Here is a 17,703-nt window from a genome sequence, read left to right as displayed (position 1 = left end):
GACCCACACCCCATTCCTGTGAAGAACACTGGGCAGCATCAGAGAAAGACCTGTCTACAAGAAGCCTATCCTGGGGTCCCTTCAAACGCATAGTTATTCCTGGCCCATTGAGTTCTGGGTATAACTCCAGACCGCCCACATAAGATCCATTACATGGAAGAAATATTTCTCACCGGAGGAGAGTAGATCTCTCCTTTTGCCATTTTCTCCCTCCTCTTTTTCGCTTTTCCCCTGTAATTGCCATAATAGGAGGCCAAAGGTTTGAAGGGTTTTAAATTTTGTTTGTTAAAGGAAAAAGCTTTCCTTATCAAATGAAATTATTACGTATCAGTTTATTGCACCCTATGAATGGAATAACACAGCCCATTTCCCCTGCAGATCTGGCTGCCAGAATTCTCAGTGCTGAGTTTGGTGGATGGGTTAAAGCCACTTACTCAACCCAGGCACATCTGCTTCTCCCAACAGGTGTCTGCCCTGGTGTTTGTCTTTGATTTGTATCTTGTCGCATCCCAAGTTTTAACATCATAAGCAATCTTTGTGCTATGCAAAAAACTTTTATTGACCTGGGGGAGTTGGGAAATCTGAGTATTATTTCTGGCTCTGCCTGAATGATCAGTTCTACCTTGAGCAAGACATCCCCTCTCTCTGGGTCTTGATTTCCTCATTTGTGAAACACGAAGACTGAGCTGTCTGTGTCTCCTGAGCTTGCCTGTCACAGCATCACCAGGGGCTCTGGTTAATTGTACAGATCCCCAGGACCCTTGCCTGGATGGCAGGGGAGGCTGGAATCTGTATCTTTAAATCAAGCAGCCCAGTGGATTCTTATCTTCCAGCAAGTTTGGAAGACACTAACACCAGATAGTTGCTATGGTCTCGTTCTGCACTATGATATATAATTTATATAAATAATTTCTTAGAAAGAAGATGCAAAAGGATGAGGATTTTTTTTTTTAATATATGAAATTTACTGTCAAATTGGTTTCCATACAACACCCAGTGCTCATCCCAAAAGGTGCCCTCCTCAATACCCATCACCCACCCTGCCCTCCCTCCCACCCCCCATCAACCCTCAGTTTGTTCTCAGTTTTTAACAGTCTCTTATGCTTTGGCTCTCTCCCACTCTAGCCTCTTTTTTTTTTTTTCCTTCCCCTCCCCCATGGGTTTCTGTTATGTTTCTGAGGATCCACATAAGAGTGAAACCATATGGTATCTGTCTTTCTCTGTATGGCTTATTTCACTTAGCATCACACTCTCCAGTTCCAAAGGATGAGGATTTTGAAGCTATATGTTTTCTATTTGCTGGATATAGTTTATTATGATCTTCAGTTTTCATTTATAAACACATGAGGGGCACGCTTCATATTTCCCCACCCAAGTGCTGGGTCTCCTGCCCATGCAGGCTGCGCTTCTTCAGGAGCTCAGCAAACATTTTCCCAGACACTTGCATGACTCCCCTCCCTCCACACCTTCCCCTGAGTGCTTGCTCAAACGTTACTTTGAGCAAATGTGAGAACTTCTGTGAGGCCAGTATCACAGCTTCACAGCTCCCTCCTTGTTTCAAATCCTCCTTAGCATGCATAACTGTGTAACCTCCTTAGCATGCATAACTTTTTCTCCTTAGCATGCATAACTATGTAACCTCCTGAATTTTCACTTATCTATCTTGTTTGTCATCTGTCTTCCCCACTAGAACACAAGCTCCTTAAGGGGAGGGATTTTTTTGTCTGTTTTATTCTCTGGTATAGCTTCAGTGCCTGGGCTGGGACACGGTAGTTGCTCAATCAATATTTTTGTAATTGGTAAATGAAATCCCTACTGGACGAATGAATGAATGAATGAATGAATGAACGAACGAAATTCCAGAAAGTGCCCAGACGTTTAATCCCAGGGAACAGCTTCTCCATACCCATGCCGGCTCCAGGCTTCCAGCAACTGTGTTCTAGTTCGTTGCTCATTACACACAGATAACATTGGAATCCCATGATTGAGGCTCTTCTTGGGAGGATATTACTCAATCCTGCCTTGCTCCTGTGGGATTGGCCTCAGGGCACACAAAGCTCCCCAGGCCCCCCACTCACAGCTTACTTCTTGATGCATGACCCTGACTGTGTCCTTTGACACAATCCCCTTTTTTCTCTCCTTTTCCACTAGGATCCACTGAGACCTCGGTCACCTTTGCTCCAGGCTGGGGTTGTCCACCTCCCAACCACACTCCTGAACCTTTCTCTAAAAAGAAAATGTTCTCGGAGTGCCTGGGTGGCTCAGTCGGTTAAGCATCCGACTTTGGCTCGGGTCATGATCTCACAGTTTGTGAGTTCAAGCCCCGCGTCGGGCTCTGTGCTGACAGCTCAGAGCCTGGAGTCTGCTTTGTGGATTCTGTCTCCTGCTCTCTCTGCCTCTCCTCCGCTCGTACTCTGTCTCTCTCTCAAAAATAAATAAAACATTAAAAAAAATTTTTTTTAATTAAAATAAAAAAATAAAAAGAAAATGTTCTCATTTAACAGAGGGGAAATGGCAGATGCTGGGATCCATCTCCCAGCGAGAGGGAGGCCAGGCAACCCTTTAATTTTAGTTTTTGAAGTAAACTGTATACCTAGAGTGGGGCTTGAACTCATGACCCTGAGATCAAGAGTTTCATGCTCTACCAACTGAGCCAGCCAGGCGCCCCATTAGAAGCTTTTAAAATTTAGCCAGCTACCACACCTCAGATTAATTACTTCCAATTCCCTGGAACAGGGGTCTGGGCATTATCATTTTTAAAGCTCCCAGGTAATTTCAGCGTCCAGTCCGTGTTGAGACCTCAGGGCAGGGGGATCAAGCCCCCACCACATATGCTAACACCTGCTCTCTCTGAAGCCCCTTTCCTGCCTCCTGGGCCAAGGGTTGCCCAGACCACAGAACTCTCTAGAGGCTGGATTAACCCTTTGGGCTCTGCACTTCTGCCCTGACGACTTCAGCAGCAACAGCCTCAAGGCCCCACATGGGTGGTTCTGTTCTCCCAACTCTTCTCTCTCCCAGCTCTTCTCTCTTTTGGTGGAGGAAGGGGCAGGATATTAGTAAGTGGTTGAGGAACAATGCCACAGGTCTGGGAATCAAGAGGCTTGGACTTTAGTCCTCTCTGGGAGCCCATGTGACCCTGGCCCAGTCACTTGTTCCATTCAATACCTGTAATCAGATAGGTCAGTTCTGAGTTTCAGGGAAATTCATGTATTTGTGAAGCGACAGCGTATGCCACTGGTCCATACAGTGACTTTGTGCAAATCCAAGCGAATTCTGGATTTTGATAGTCCCTCAGCTGCCTGCTCGTATATAATTAACAAGTATACCTGGCCTGAATGAAACACACCTTAAAGGAAATTTAATTGGCGAAGAAAATACTGGACCTGTACCTCCACCTGAGATGAAATGATGGGTCTGCAAATGGGAAAGGGTGGAGGAGAGAGGAGTCTCTGGGATCTGCTGTGGAATCTCTTGCAGCCGCAAATGGCCCCTGTGCGGGGCTGGGACAGACCAGCAGCAGACGGCTCAGCGTGCATGCTCTCAGCCACGCAGGGGAGCTGAGACCTGGTTTGCAAACCTAGCAATACATGCTTATGTGCCTGTGTTCACAAAGAGAAGCTGGAAAATAGAACATATTTTTTAAATGAAGATTAAATAGAGTCACTGAAGCTACAGATGTTCATCTTCCATCTGGACATTTTGAAATTGGTCAAATTTGCTCTGAGATACTTCCATCCCCACTCTGCCTTCTCCCCTTCTCTGTGCCCTCTTGGCTTTTTTAAATGTCCAGTGTCCCCAGTGCTCTGCTTACCATTCTCCCTTTCTCAACCACCTCACCCCCACCCCATTCCCATTCTACCCTTCCAGTTAACTTGAAAAGTTGTTGGAAAGACTACAGATTAGACAGATCTGGATTCAATTCCCAACTAACTGGGTGCACCTGAGGCAGTTAACAAAACCCATTTGAGCCTCAGGTTCTTCATCTGTAGAATGGGGATAATGATACTTAGCTGATATAATGGCACTTAGTTGATAGCGTTGCTGTGACAATTAAACAAAAATATACACAGAGTATCAGGCATATAATAGGTGTTTGATAAATGCAGACAGATTCTACCATTTTTCTCTCTGGAAAGGTGCTGCCCTTATTTATTTAAGCCCTAGTACATATTTCGATCATATCTTCCTTTTCCTATACGTGTGGGTATTAATGCTTTCGTTGTTGTTGGGAAGCATTGCTATATCTTGAGCAGCCCCAGGCAGCTCATTTCCTGAAATGCACTACTCTTTGCAAATACTCAGTCTTGGAGGGGCAGCGGCAGGGAGGCCAAGCTGTGTGGAAGAGGGCAGGGTGCCCTGGCTTTATGCATGCTTAACAGGTAGCCCACCGGGACAAATGGTGTTGGGTCTTGGGGACACATGTGTGGACACCCCCTTGGCCTCAAAGGCACAACAGGATGCAGCCGCCTGCTCTTGAGCCTCGCAAGCCCTGATGATGCTGAGGGCATGCCCTCTGAAAAGCCAGGGTCTCCACGCCTCTCTGAGGAGCCCTGCCCACTATTGAAGCTGCTCGTCATTCTTCCACACCCCTGTCCTTTCCTAAAAGGCTCGGGCCATAGGTTTCCCACTGACTCTCTAAAGTGAGCTGCTGACCTAGACCTCAATACAGAGGGAGCACCGCGGCCTCCTTCAGCCTGGCATCCTAGGCCTTGCCAAGGGAACAGCAGCCTCTTGGATGCCAAGATGGAGAGGAAGCACCACTCAGGTGACATCGGCTCTCCTCTTGGGCACCTGTGGCTCCCATGTCCGTGTGAGCACCTGCCCCCTTTTAGGGCAGCCTCTTCTGTTGTCTCCATTGTCCACTGTTCTCATAGCCCCACACTCTGAGGCAGGACCTCCTAACATTTTAGCCTTTGTTTGGAAAGAGTATAAAATCTCTGTGCATTTTGAAGCAACAGAGCTGAGTCACAACCAGCAGAGAGCTCACTTCTTTCTGTCACAACGGACCATGACTGTGAAGCCTCGTCCCCAAGGCACCTCCCCCTCAGCTTTCACAACCTTTCACAACCAAACAGTCCAAGCTGCTGAAGCTCAGGGTGTGTGGGTCAGAGCCTGCTCGATGCTATGGTGGGGGTGGGCATCTAGCCTTGTGCTGGAGACAGTAGTTAAAATCTATGAAAAGCTAGCTCTCCCCAGGAGGGAAGGACACTTCCTAAAAGAAGAATCTAGATGTCTTTCTCTGTTCTGTCAGTAAGTCATTTCTGTTGTAGATCGAAAGCAAATGTAGGTATTATTATCAAAAATAATCCCTTTGGGGTGCCTAGGTGGCTCAGTCGGCATCTGACTCTTGATTTTGACTCAAGTCATGATCCCAGTGTCATGGGATTGAGCCCCCGCATCAGACCCCACACTGAGCGTAGGGCCTGCTTGGGACTTTCTCTCTCTCTCTCTCTCTCTCTCTCTCTCTCTCTCTCCCCCTCTGCTCCTCTCCCCTGCTTGCACTCTCTCTGTGTCTTAAAAAAAAATCATTTTTTATTATAAAATCAGTATGTGTTAATTTGTTGAAAACCCAGAGAAGCAAAACAGAAACATAAAAAGCAGCACAGCCCTCCCCCCCCCCCCATCTGCATGTTTACAGTAACAACTATTTATTGAATGGTATAAGCTAGGCGGAGTGCTAAGCCCATCCTGTGCATTTTTAAATTGAATCCACACAACCCTACACAATAGATATTATTTAAACCTCCAGCAGATAATTAAACAGTCTCACAGAGGGTAAGTGTACAGTCAATAGGGAACAGAGCTGGGATGTGCACACACACCTCTCACCATGGACTAGAAGACTTTATTCTCTGTTAAGGGGCTTTCAGGCAGCAGAGGGAGCTGAGGAGCTTTTTCCAGCCCCTACATCTCAATCCTACAGCAGCCCCCCACTCTGGCATTCCTGCCTGGTTGGCCAACCCTGCCCATACCCACCTGCCCACCTGCACCAGCTTCTGCAGTCGCTTCATCTTTGCAGCCACAGCAACACATTTGCATGTAGCCCCTGGGGTGGCTACACACCATGGACAGAACTCTTCCTATTAGGGCTGCTGATATAGGAGCCAGAGGCCCTGCCCATCAGTACCTTACAGGGTGACCTTGGACAAGATCCTTGAGAGTTATTATTATTATATAACTCTTATGGGAATAATAGCAATCAGTTTTTCCTGTGGTTCTAAAGGAGGTAAGGTAGGGGTGCCCGGGTGCCTCAGTTGGTTAAATGTCCAGCTTTGGCTCAGGTCATGATCTCACGGTTCATGGGCTCGAGCCCCACATCAGGCTCTGTGCTGACAGCTCAGAGCCTGGAGCCTACTTCAGATTCTGTGTCTCGCTCTCTTTCTGATCTCCCCTGCTCGTGCTCTGTCTCTCTTTCTCTCTCAAAAATAAATATTAAACATTTTTTTAATAAAAAATAAAAACCTAAAGGAGGTAAAGTACACAAGACCATCATTACCGGTGGTTTAAAATGACATAGAACAGTTACCGAGAAGGCAAGAATAAGCTGTATAAAACATGTTCACAATGTGTACAGAGCATTTGATGACATGAGACAATAAGAACAGATACAGGCAGACCACCATGACACCAAAGGTGCCTTAGTTGTGGAACAGGGATAGGCAAATGCATATTGATCAGAAAATTTACCCGACATGCCAACCCAGAGCAGGCAGGTTCCATGTGACATTGGATGAATTGGGGGGCTGGAACCACCCCCCATTCAATGTGTGAGGGTGCGACTGAGATTGGGCTGGAGTCAGGAGAGCCTGGGCCAAGAACACAGGCCTGATTTTTCATCTGGTGCGGCCCTTCCTGGAAGAGGCTGAGTCCCATGATCCCGGCCTGTTTTGGACTTTCTGGAACCTGGAAAAACATCCCATAGGCTTTGTCTCTTTGAACCTCAGAATAAGAAGACTAAACAGCAACAAGGGAAGAGAGTGGGCTAAGGGTTGCAATCTCTACATCTAAGCACGTCAGCCCCACCAGCCCGAAGTGGTCAAATCAAGCTGCTGACTTGTCATCTCATGGCCCTTCTGGGTCTCACATCCTGTGGGCTTGTTTTTTTTTGTTTTTTTTTTGTTTTTTTTTTTAATGTTTATTTAAAGACAGAAAGCATGTAAGCAAGGGAGGGGCAGAGAGAGGGGGACAGAGGATCTAAAGCAGCCTCTGTGCTAAGAACACAGAGCCCCATGAGGGGCTTGAACTCACGAACCATGAGATCATGACCTGAGTTGAAGTCAGATGCCTAACTGACTGAGCCACCCAGGCGCCCTTGCCCTGTGGTTTTAATAGCCATCTCCTGCAACAGGAAGAAGAAAGTACCATATTTCTCCTGGGCTTTGACAGGCTCTTAAAACAATGCTGTTTCTGTTTCAGATGATGATACCCTGAAATGATCTGCCCATCCCTACAGCTTCTCATGAACCCAGTCAATAATTAATTGACCAACTCACATTCCTAGAAAGGACACTGTTGAAGACCCAGTGCTGTGTTGGGCCTATGAGGTTGCTCAGAGGTTCACAACCCTGTCCCTGTCCTCAAGGAGGTTAGCCTTCAGATGGTGTTTCAGTCACCTTGGAGCTCACCATGGGCACAGGAAGAAAGAAAAAAAAAACAGTACAGGAAATGCCTTCCTTGGTGTCAGCCTCAGGACATTTGCCTATGTCTGGAAATGTTTACATGGGGATTGCACCGTATGGAGCGTTACACCACATACATCTGCCTTTGCAGTTGTATTGTCCTTGCATATTTCCACAGGCTGAGAAAGGGAAGACAAGTAACGTTCCTGGGCTCCTCCTGTGGGTCAGCACTGTACCAACAGCTGACTGGGATTATTCATCCTCACACTGCCTCGTGGGAAGCTTCAGGAATCTGCTGTGCAGGGGGCAGATCTCAGCTCTGAGAGGCAGGAGTGCTGAGCTCAGGGGGCTGGAGCTGAGAGTGTGGGTCTGTTAGCTATTGGTTGTGGGGGTTAGCCATAAGGTGACGAGGCATGTTTCCAGCTCATTAAGGGCCTTGGGTGCTGGCTAAGGAAGTTTCTCCTGGCTGCTGAGCTGATCAAGTCTGTGGGGAAGCTCTGTGGCAGCTGTGTGAGGGCTGGCAGGAAGAGGGGGAGGGACTGCAGAACAAGACTAGAGGAGAGGGCTCCGGAAGGGCAAATCTGATGTCCTTCTCCTCCTCCTCCCCACACACAGAAGAATGGTCTCTGGACTCAAGTAAGTCATTTTAATAACCCAGCTTTAGATTTTAGACCCAAGCAGTGGCCCCTATATTAATCTGGATAGTCAAAATTGGCCACATTGAGATAGCTGAGCGAGGGAGCTTGTGCTGTGAGTAGCAGCCCGGCTAGGTGACTGCTACGAGGACAAACAGAGGAGACTTGGCATCATGACTGAGGGAGCACCCGGGGAGAGGTGGGGGAAGGCGCTAACTGTAGATTTAGGCAGGCCTGGTTCTGAAATCTGGCTCTGCCATTTATGAGCCATAAGACCTGGAAAACATCATTTAAGCTCGTTGGTCCTCTTTCCCTCACCTGTAAATAGATTTCATCATCCCCCTCTTGCATGATTATGGAATTAGAGTATTCAAAGTGCCTAGCACACGGTTGGCGCTCAGTGAATGCAGCTAGTGTGACCTCTCCTAGTGGCTCCCCAGTGCTGGCCCCATCAGCCTGGTCTGCCCTGTGGAGTAACAGTGCCTTTTAGTGGCTGAACAGGGAATGACAGGTCTTCTAGGTGCCCTGGCCCTGCTTCTGCCCCACCCCACATCCCACAGGCTACAAGTCTCCATTGTCCTACTCAATCAGAGCTGACAACTCAGACCCAGCCAGCATGCACCTCTCAAAAGAGCCCAAACCCCACTCTGGTCAGCAGGGGACAGGCTTCGTTGTTCTAGTACTGGAGGACCTCAAACCCGGTGGGTTCTGAATCTTGGTCTAGGAAGAAAACACAACCTTGAGTAGCTTGGGAACAGTTTTCTAGAAATGGCCATGACCTCCAACCCCTCCAACCCCACCCCGAAGAACCGTGTGAGTTGAAAGCAAAATTCCAGCTGCACAGCCAGGCATTCCCCAGCAAAACAAGGAGGAAAGCCATTCAACAAACACCAGGCACCGTCCGGGTCGCTGGTTCCACCAGGCTGCAGATACCACCGCCAGCAAGCACAAAGCCCTGCTCCCTCAGGTAGCTGACCATTTAGTGGGATAAAGACATCAGCCAAACAGTCACCCGGATATATAACTGCAGACCATAATAAGGTCATGAAGGAAAGGTTCAGGGTGCTGAGTTCACCAAGGACCAGATAAGGGGCTCCCACAGGCCTCAGGAGCACCTCACTAGTTAAGGTCCCGCCCCTAGGCTCTGTGCACTTAGCATATATTTGAATGTTCACTACATTTTGGAGGTGGGATGACATGGCTCTGTGCTGTCTACCCCTCAGATTGGTAGACAGGAGTCAGAGAAGTCACCAAAGGATGAACAGGCATTAGTAAGTGCTGGTTTTTAAAAAGAGCATGCCCAGAAGCAGTTCAAAGCTCCTGAGGTGGGATCCCATGGGGCATCTTGGTGCACAGAAATCAAGGGTAGTGGCAGTAACTCTGGAGCAGTAAGCAGGGGCCAGGCCATGAGGCATCGGGGGTCATAATCAAGAGTGCAGATGTCACTTTTAGTGCTTCTGCTTCCCTGTCACCCACCCACCCACCCACCCCACCCGCCTGCTGGGACAAGCCCCTCATGCTGCCTTCCTCTTCCCCTCACTGCCCAGGGTGCCTCTGTTAAGTCTTTTCTGGACTCCATCCTTTTTTCCCTTCTCTCTGTAGCAACCTATCAAATGTGTCAGAGATTTTTTTCCCTTTCTTCCTTCCTCTCTTCTTTCCACAGAAAATCCTAAGTAAAAACTGGCATTCAAAACCAAAGTCCCATGCCTAAGCTGCAAGGATTTCTTGCCAGCCCTGTGTGCCCTGTGCTAGGCCTGGGGATGAGAGAGAAGATATGCTCGAGAAAATATGCTCCTTCCTTACCCCTAAGGGGCTTCTCATCTTGTCCTGAATCCAAAGACTGCCTCTCAACTACGCACTACTACATTCTGAGCCCTGTTGTTGGAAACAACACTTATAAATGCTCCCTCTCTTTCTGAACATTCAGGTCCCCACGCGGGAATCAACCTGGTGGGCAGTCAGTTCATCTGGCAAATGGCTTGAGGTACACAGGAAGGGGCACTGTACCTGGAGCCAAATGCCTGGGTTTGTAACCTGGCTCTGCCATTTTTCAAAACTGTGTGTCCTTAAATTTTTTGACTTCTCAGGGCTTTGGTTTCTTCTTTGATAAAGTGGGGAATAACAGGACTTTCCTGCCTACCTTGCAGAGGGTTTACGAGGATCAGATGAGGCACTGCAGTGGTCCCCACATAAGGCTTCTGTGACAGGTGGCAACTGTGAGGACATTTTCACCAGCCCAGGGTGAGATGAGGAAAATAAGGTCAGTGGAGGGAGGCATTCACAAAGGTAGATTTATTCAAGGGGAAGGACTGGCCATTATTCTGAGATTGTGTCCTTCTTTGCATTGAAACTGCATTTGTTTCATGAAATGATGTTAGAAGATTTTTATGAATGTTTTCACTTCACAAAATAAAAGGTAACTATTCAGTTTGGGGGGAAACTCACTGCTCTGTGAAAACCCAAATCCACCCGAGTAAGCGAACCCTCTGCAAACCACAGGTACTACTCTTGCTGCCCCACCTCCTGGACTCCTGGCCACAGCCCTCTCATCCTGGAGTTAAAAGCAAAGTTTCTGGAACCCAACTGTTAGGGCTTCAACACCGATGATACACTTTCTAGCTGTGTGTGATTGTGGACACGTTGCTTATGCTTGAGTTTCAGTATCTATAGTGAAGACTAAATGTAAGGGACGTGAAACAGCGCGTGGCACCTATGGACACCGATGAATGTGAGCTGTGATTATTATATTATTTTTCCTCCCAGCCCCAGCTCACCAGGTCACAGCTGCCTGTGCCAAGCCTTACGTCATTATGCCCTCGGGTTCTCTTTCTCCATCTCCAAGGCCTTTCTAGATCTGCCTTTAGGGGCCAAGAAGCCATTGGTTTCTCATAGAAAGTTCTGGGAAGGGAAACGTACAAGACTGTTCCTAATAAGCAGAAAGAAGAAGAGGGGTTTTAACTCTACTGTGGTGTGTGTGTGTGTGTGTGTTTTCCTTTCCATCTAAAACTCTGTCCATTGACTTGCAAATGAGGAATTGCTTTCAGGTTTTCAGCCATCTTTTGCCACTGCTAAGCCCGGAAGTGAACTTGGAAGCTGAAGACTTGAGAGGGGCACGTGCTTGGCAGAGACCAGGTGTTTTGGTTTGTTTTAAGAGAATCCTTTTCTACTTCGGTTTCCCCTTTTCAGGACACAGACTCAAGACCTCTTCCGCTTGTGGCAGACATGCGTGCTCTCCATCATTCGCTAACAAGACGTCACAGCATCTGTCTCCCTTGTGATTAAAAACGTGCGGGGAGCTAGAACACACATATGCCTCAAATGCTTCTGTTCCAATAAGAGAAAACTCACAGCTGGCCCTGGGCTGGGGCCAGCCCATCCAGATCTGAGCATAGGAAGACAAGAGGCTTGGTCCTGAACTTCCAGAACAAGCTGAAAACACCAGCTAGCCCCCGATTCCACTCTCCGTGGGAGTTGGCCACTGATGCCACCGTGGAGCCCACAGAGGTAACGCCCTTTTGCTCTTGCTTATAGCTTGTGGTATCTGCATAATTGACAATGGAAAGTTTGTCAGCAAAGGCGTTTCCATATTTTTTTATACTTTGAACAATATAAATAATGGACACCGCAAGGTTTTTTGTTAGACTCTACTCTTTGTCCCTAAGTGCACTAAAAAGCACACAGAGGGTTTTTCCTTTCAGAGGTGCTTTAATCCAGGCCTGGCTCCAGGATTTATTTGTGGTTCCCTGGGCTCTGCCCTCTCTCCTGCACTGCCCACACCCCTAGCCTGGTGGCCAGATGGCTCAGGCAAGCCACAGATGTCCCCAGGAAAAGAGGAAACAGGTCTAACCCAACATTAGAGGCAAGGCTCCTGCGGGGCACCTGGGTGGCTCAGTTGGTTGAGCGTCTGACTTTGGCTTGGGTCACAATCTCGCTGTTCGTGAGTTCGAGCCCTGCATCGGGCTCTGTGCTGACCACTCAGAGCCTGGAGCCTGCTTCAGATTCTGTGTCCCCCTCTCTCTCTCTGCCCCTCCCCTGCTTGTGCTCTGTCTCTCTCTGTCTCTCAAAAATAAATAAATATTAAAAAAAAATAAAAAACACTTAGAAGCAAGACTCCTGAGAGTCCCCCTAACTGAACAACCCAGGACATAGGGGCTCCCGTGAAAGCGCTGCTCAGAGGAATGGAGGGTGCCCACTGGCTGTGCCGACCAGAGACCCCAGGAGCTGGGGTTTGGGCCCCCTTCTCCTGCTGGATGTGGGCTCTATGAGGAAGGGGTGGACACGAAGGCTGAGGGAGGGGCACGAGCAATGCCCACTACTCAGTCATTCTTGAGCTTTGGAAACTACATAAAAGTAATGGACACTCTCCCTTGAAAACTGAACTTATACCAATGACATAAAACTGTGCCTCCAAATTTAGAGGGTTTGTGGGCTCTTGAAGTCCACCTCTGGGGGCTAAGAACGCCTCCACTGCCCTATTTGGCTCAGCAGCTGTTACAACATGCCAACTTGGAAGAGCTCACACCTTTCTGCCCACTCCTCCTCTGAAACCTTCCGGGGTCCTCCCTCATCTGAATGTCCCCTCCACCTGGTGCCACTGTCCCTCTGCACCTTAGTTCTGCCACCTCCTCACTGCTCCTTGAGGTTTCCTGCAGGTAGCCTTTGAGACTGCCCCTTCTCTACCTGATTGCTTTTCCTGCTTTCTCTTTCAGACTAAACACTACCCTAAAAGCTGAGCCCACCCAGAGACCCCACCCCTACAGAGCCCAGTCTCATCTGAAGCCTGTAGCTCCTTCCCTCGTGGTTCCCATGGAACACTGTGCTCTGGCTGTCAGCTGGCTCATAGAACAGAAGGATCTCTAACTTGCTCAAAAGCAGAATAGGCCTCCTTGTTCCCAGACTCCTTCACTCCATCAGGACCTCGGTGCACAGTCACTGAGCATTTGCTCAGCTCCATCCTTTCCCAGTTTGTCCACATCTTCTCACTCAGTTTCCCTCCACCCTGGCTGGACTGTGGAACTCAGCCAGGTGCCATGATCCACACAGGGAGGGGACATGTGACTCTGGCCTCCCCAGCATAGGCCCTAAATAGCTGAGCCAGCAGGGCCTGGAGCATGCATGTTATTGGTTTTACTGACTACAAGTCTTTATGACCATCCAGGAACTCAGATAAGTAGCAAATTATCCCCCAAGTTACTCCCTTAGTGTCTCCGACCCTGAGAGGGCATGCAGCCTCCAAGAACCACAAACCATGCAGTGGGATTTCAATGGAAGGAAGTAAGAATCTGTGGCATGTGTTCTCTGTTTAATTGAACACATTGTCTTAGAACATCTACCACCTGCCTGGAATTGTTCTAGAAAGTAAGGATACATCAGCAAACCGACAAAGTCACCATCCTTCTAGAATGTCCCTTCTAGAGAAGAAAGGTAGACAATAAACAAATAAGTGTAATATTTAGTATGCTGGATGGTGAAAGTAGTTTGAAGGAAAATAAAGTTGAGGAATGGGAAAGGGGACGAAGGGAGTAAGAGCAGGTTTGGAATGCTCAGCAGTGTGGTCAGAGTTCATTGATGGAGTGACATTTGAGCAAAGGCCTAAAAGAGAGGAGGGATCAAGCCCTGCAGAGAGGTGGGGGAAGGGCTTTCCAGGCAGGGGGAGAGAAAGTGCAAAGGACCTGTGGTGGGGACAGGTCCAGGGTGATGGAGAACAGTGTGGAGGGCTGAGTGGCCACAGCAGAGTCAAAGTACTTGGTGTCCAGACCTGGGTTTGGCCTTCAGAGCAATTCAAGGGAAGGGGACAACACAGTCCTTCACCTCAGAGAAGGAAGGAGCCTCTAAAGCCCACACAGCAAATGCGGCAATAATAGCTCACCTGGAAAAGAGAGAGTCCAAGTCCATGCTACACAAGCTCAGAAGAGAAAGCTCAGGACTCTGGAGCAGGCAGAGAGGGCTTCAAGGGACGGTAGAGACCAGCTGAGGAAGCACTGGACAGGCGGGAGGAAGGGAGCTGGGGCACAGTGCATACCATGGAGCATTCTGATCAACTATCAGCCATGCTCCCTGTGAATAAGTCTCTGAAATTATTGCAGCTTGGGATTTGGCGAGACAAATCAATAGAGGTTCGTAATGTGCAGGTATTTTCTCCCAGCAAGAGAAATTCTATATCAAGGCTTCTGTCTTTTCTCATTACAAAAGTCCTATTGCTGTACAGTATGAATGTCTTCTGGACATCAGCATTAAAGGAGGGAGTGGGGATTTACAGTAGGAGAGACTGACCAGCAAAGGAGCCTGGACTGCCCAGAGCAGCCTCTACAGCGAGACTCAGGAGCTGCCCTTCCCCCAGAACCCTTAAGGGTTCTCTGTGCCACAAATCTTTCCTGCCTGATCGAAGGCAAATAACCCTGGGAGAATCATATTCCGAGCCCATCACACACTTATGCCTGCTGTCTTCCTTAGTTCGTTGTTTTATTCATTTGATTATTCACCAATTCATTCAACAAATTTTTATTCTTATTATTCTGAGGTTGTCAGTGGCTACCTACTCTCACCCCATGGCCCCTTGAGAAGTTCATCTGAAGCCATGAAAACCTGATAAATCATCTTTAATAAGAGCCCAGTAACTTCAGATGCCATATGGACAGAACCAGAAGAGGGTCCCTACCCTCTGCTACCTCCAGGGCTAGCTCCCTATGGTGGTATGAATGAAATGAAAATACAGGGTCTCGGGGCGCCTTGCTGGCTCAGTCGGAAAAGCACAAGACTCTTGATCTTAGGCTCATGAGTTAGAACCCCACACAGGGCGAAGAGATTACATACATACATACATACATACATACATTTAAAGAAAACACAGGGTCCCTTATTCAAAAAGCAAGGAAAGAGGTGCCTCAGTAGTGCATATGACTCCTGATCTCAGGGTTGTGAGTTCAAGCCCCATGTTGAGTGTAGAGCTTACTTAAAAAAAAACCGGGGCTCCTGGGTGGCTCAGTTAAGCGTCCAACTGTCAGTTTCAACTCAGGTCATGATCTCATGGTTCGTGAGTTCGAGTCCCACATTGAGCTCTGTGCTGACCGTACAGAGCCTGCTTGGGATTCTCTCTCTCTCTCTCTCTCTCTCAAAATAAATAAACTTAAAAAATTAAAACATTAAAAAACTGCAAAAAGGAAGGAAAACATGCCATTAAAAGCATTAAAATATGAAACTTTCTTTTCTTCCATGGTCTCTCTTTCTCACACTCTCGTGGTGTTTCTTATCTGCTATTTAATGTTATGCTTCTTTGGGCACAGGGATGTTGTAAGATGAGTGCAAGCCCTCACAGACGCTGAGGGTGGGTTGCCCGCTGACTGCATGAGCACACACAGCCCATCAGCTCTGGAATTCCTCCTTTAGCCAGCCACCAGACTGACATGCCATGCTCCAGGCAAAACCCACGATGGATGGGAGAGCCCTAAAAGGATTAAACCTCTGTGCCAGGACATGCTCAATACCTGGAGCAGCTGTGGTAAGGGATTCACCCCTGCCGCTGCCTGCCTAATGTACTGTGGCACTGGCAGCCCTGGGTACACATGCTCAACTATCATTCTCCCTGTACCTACATGCAGGCCCCTACCCAGGGCAGGGGGTGACAGCAGTGAGGGCATGCATGAGGGCAGGGAGAGGGGAGCTAGGCAGGACCAGGGGAACCAGGGAGCAGAGGACAGCCAAGAGCCCATCCCAACCAAAGAGGCAGAGAGGCAGTGAGAGGCAGACCATTCATGAGCGGAGTCTCCAAGCCCCAATGCACGCTTCTTTGTGCCATCAGACTTTATTTACAAAATGTAAATTCAAAGATAACATTATGAAGAAGGGTAAAATTATGCTTAAAATTATATTTAATAATTCTTTTTTTGAGAGAGAGAGAGCGCTGGGGATAGGGGCAGAGAGAGAGAGAGAGAGAGAGAGAGAGAGCATCTCAAGCAGGTTCCATGCTTAGTGAGGAACCTGACGTGGGGCTGGATCCCACAACTCTAGGATCATGACCTGAGCCAAAATCAAGAGTCAGAACTGAATGAGTCACCCAGGTGCCCCTTGTTTAATAATTCTTGAAATGATTAAAAGTCAAAGTATCAAGATCGTGACCACAGAGCATAAACTCCAAGTGCAAGACCCTTTTTTTGAGAGAGAGAGAGAGAGAGCAAGAGCGCATGTGTGCACATGGGCTCACGCACGAGAAAGGGGGGAGGGGCAGAGGGAGAGGGAGAGAGAATCTTAGGCAGGCTCATGCTCAGTGCAGAGCCCAACTCAGGACTCAAACCCACAAACCAGGAGATCATGACCTGAGCCGAAATCAAGAATCAGATGCTTAACTGACTAAGCCCCCCAGTCATCCAGTGCTGGACCCTTTTGAGTGTAGGCCCTTGCAAGCATGGGGCCTCTGTGATCACACTGGTTGCACACCTATGGAACCAACTGGGCGACAACTTTCAATACACGTGTCTTATGGTTTAGGTCCTCTGCAAAGTCTGTTGCTTCCATTATCTCCTATCAGGGCTGAGATGGGTCCTCATCTGGCATTAGGAGAGACGTGAGGCTCCCCACTGTAGTAATAAAAATATCAGCCAAGGCCTGAGGAGTAATGGCTGAGCATCCTCAGATTCGGATCACTGCTGCCTCATCAGCTTCTTCCAGATGCTGAAGGCACCTCAGGGTTTTGGGGCCTGGTTTGTTTGTGTCAGATATAATAACTTGCATGGTAATTGCTTTTAAAAATTGGATATGCTTCCATTTGCCAGCCTCTGAAATCAGACCCATGTTTCATGTTTCCCAGTGTGCCTTTGAGAAAAATACATAAACCCGTAAACACTTTCTTTTTTTTCTCTCCAAGGAGCAGTTTAATCCCAATACTTAATACCACCGATTACTGGGGAGCTGTGCTGAAGACACCTTCTCTCTTAGGCTCCATTTCTCATCCTAAGGGACTTAATGAATATGCACCCACACTTCATTATGGGAAATTTCAAAAGCCTCTGAAGAAAACGAAAGCAGATTTTGAGTGACACCTTATAAGAGAATAGAGAGGAAATACTAGCAGAATTTTCAATCTTGATTTCATAATCCATTTGCTGAGATCTGGTTTTACAAGAATAAAGAAAAGCCCCTAAGCATAGTAGCTTGTTTTAATACCCAAATACATTAGCAGGCAACTGAGAGCATCTAACTTGAGATATTTGGTCATACAAGTATATCTGAATAAATCCTGAATCTCTGCTGGGCCCTTGTGCTTTGTCTGCACAGAAGCTGGCACCTGTGAGCCTGGCAACTGTGGCAGAGTCGGGAATCAGCAATGCCAGGGCCACGGTCAACGGTGTAGTGGGAAAGCCAGGAGCCAGGGGAAGAATATGGCGGACTTTCCATAGTGCACGCAGCCCCAGACCGCACGCCCCTATCCCCAGAGCACTGCAGAGTCTCTGAGG

At 48.1% G+C, this 17,703-nt stretch overlaps 1 long non-coding RNA gene across 1 annotated transcript in view; it reads left to right on the top strand.

Annotated features, from left to right (window-relative positions):
* Positions 1-17,471, top strand: part of LOC132661766 (uncharacterized) — a 130,781-nt gene extending 113,310 nt beyond the window's left edge. The window contains exons 5-6 of the long non-coding RNA XR_009602401.3: positions 11,441-11,758; positions 17,115-17,471. This is a non-coding gene — a long non-coding RNA (uncharacterized LOC132661766). The remainder of the gene's footprint in view (positions 1-11,440; positions 11,759-17,114) is intronic.
* The last annotated feature ends 232 nt before the right edge of the window (positions 17,472-17,703 follow it).

The sequence above is a fragment of the Panthera onca genome, chromosome A3, assembly GCF_046562875.1.
Source record: "Panthera onca isolate mPanOnc1 chromosome A3, mPanOnc1 haplotype 2, whole genome shotgun sequence".
NCBI lineage: Eukaryota > Metazoa > Chordata > Mammalia > Carnivora > Felidae > Panthera > Panthera onca.
This window is presented reverse-complemented; position numbering and strand designations above follow the sequence as displayed.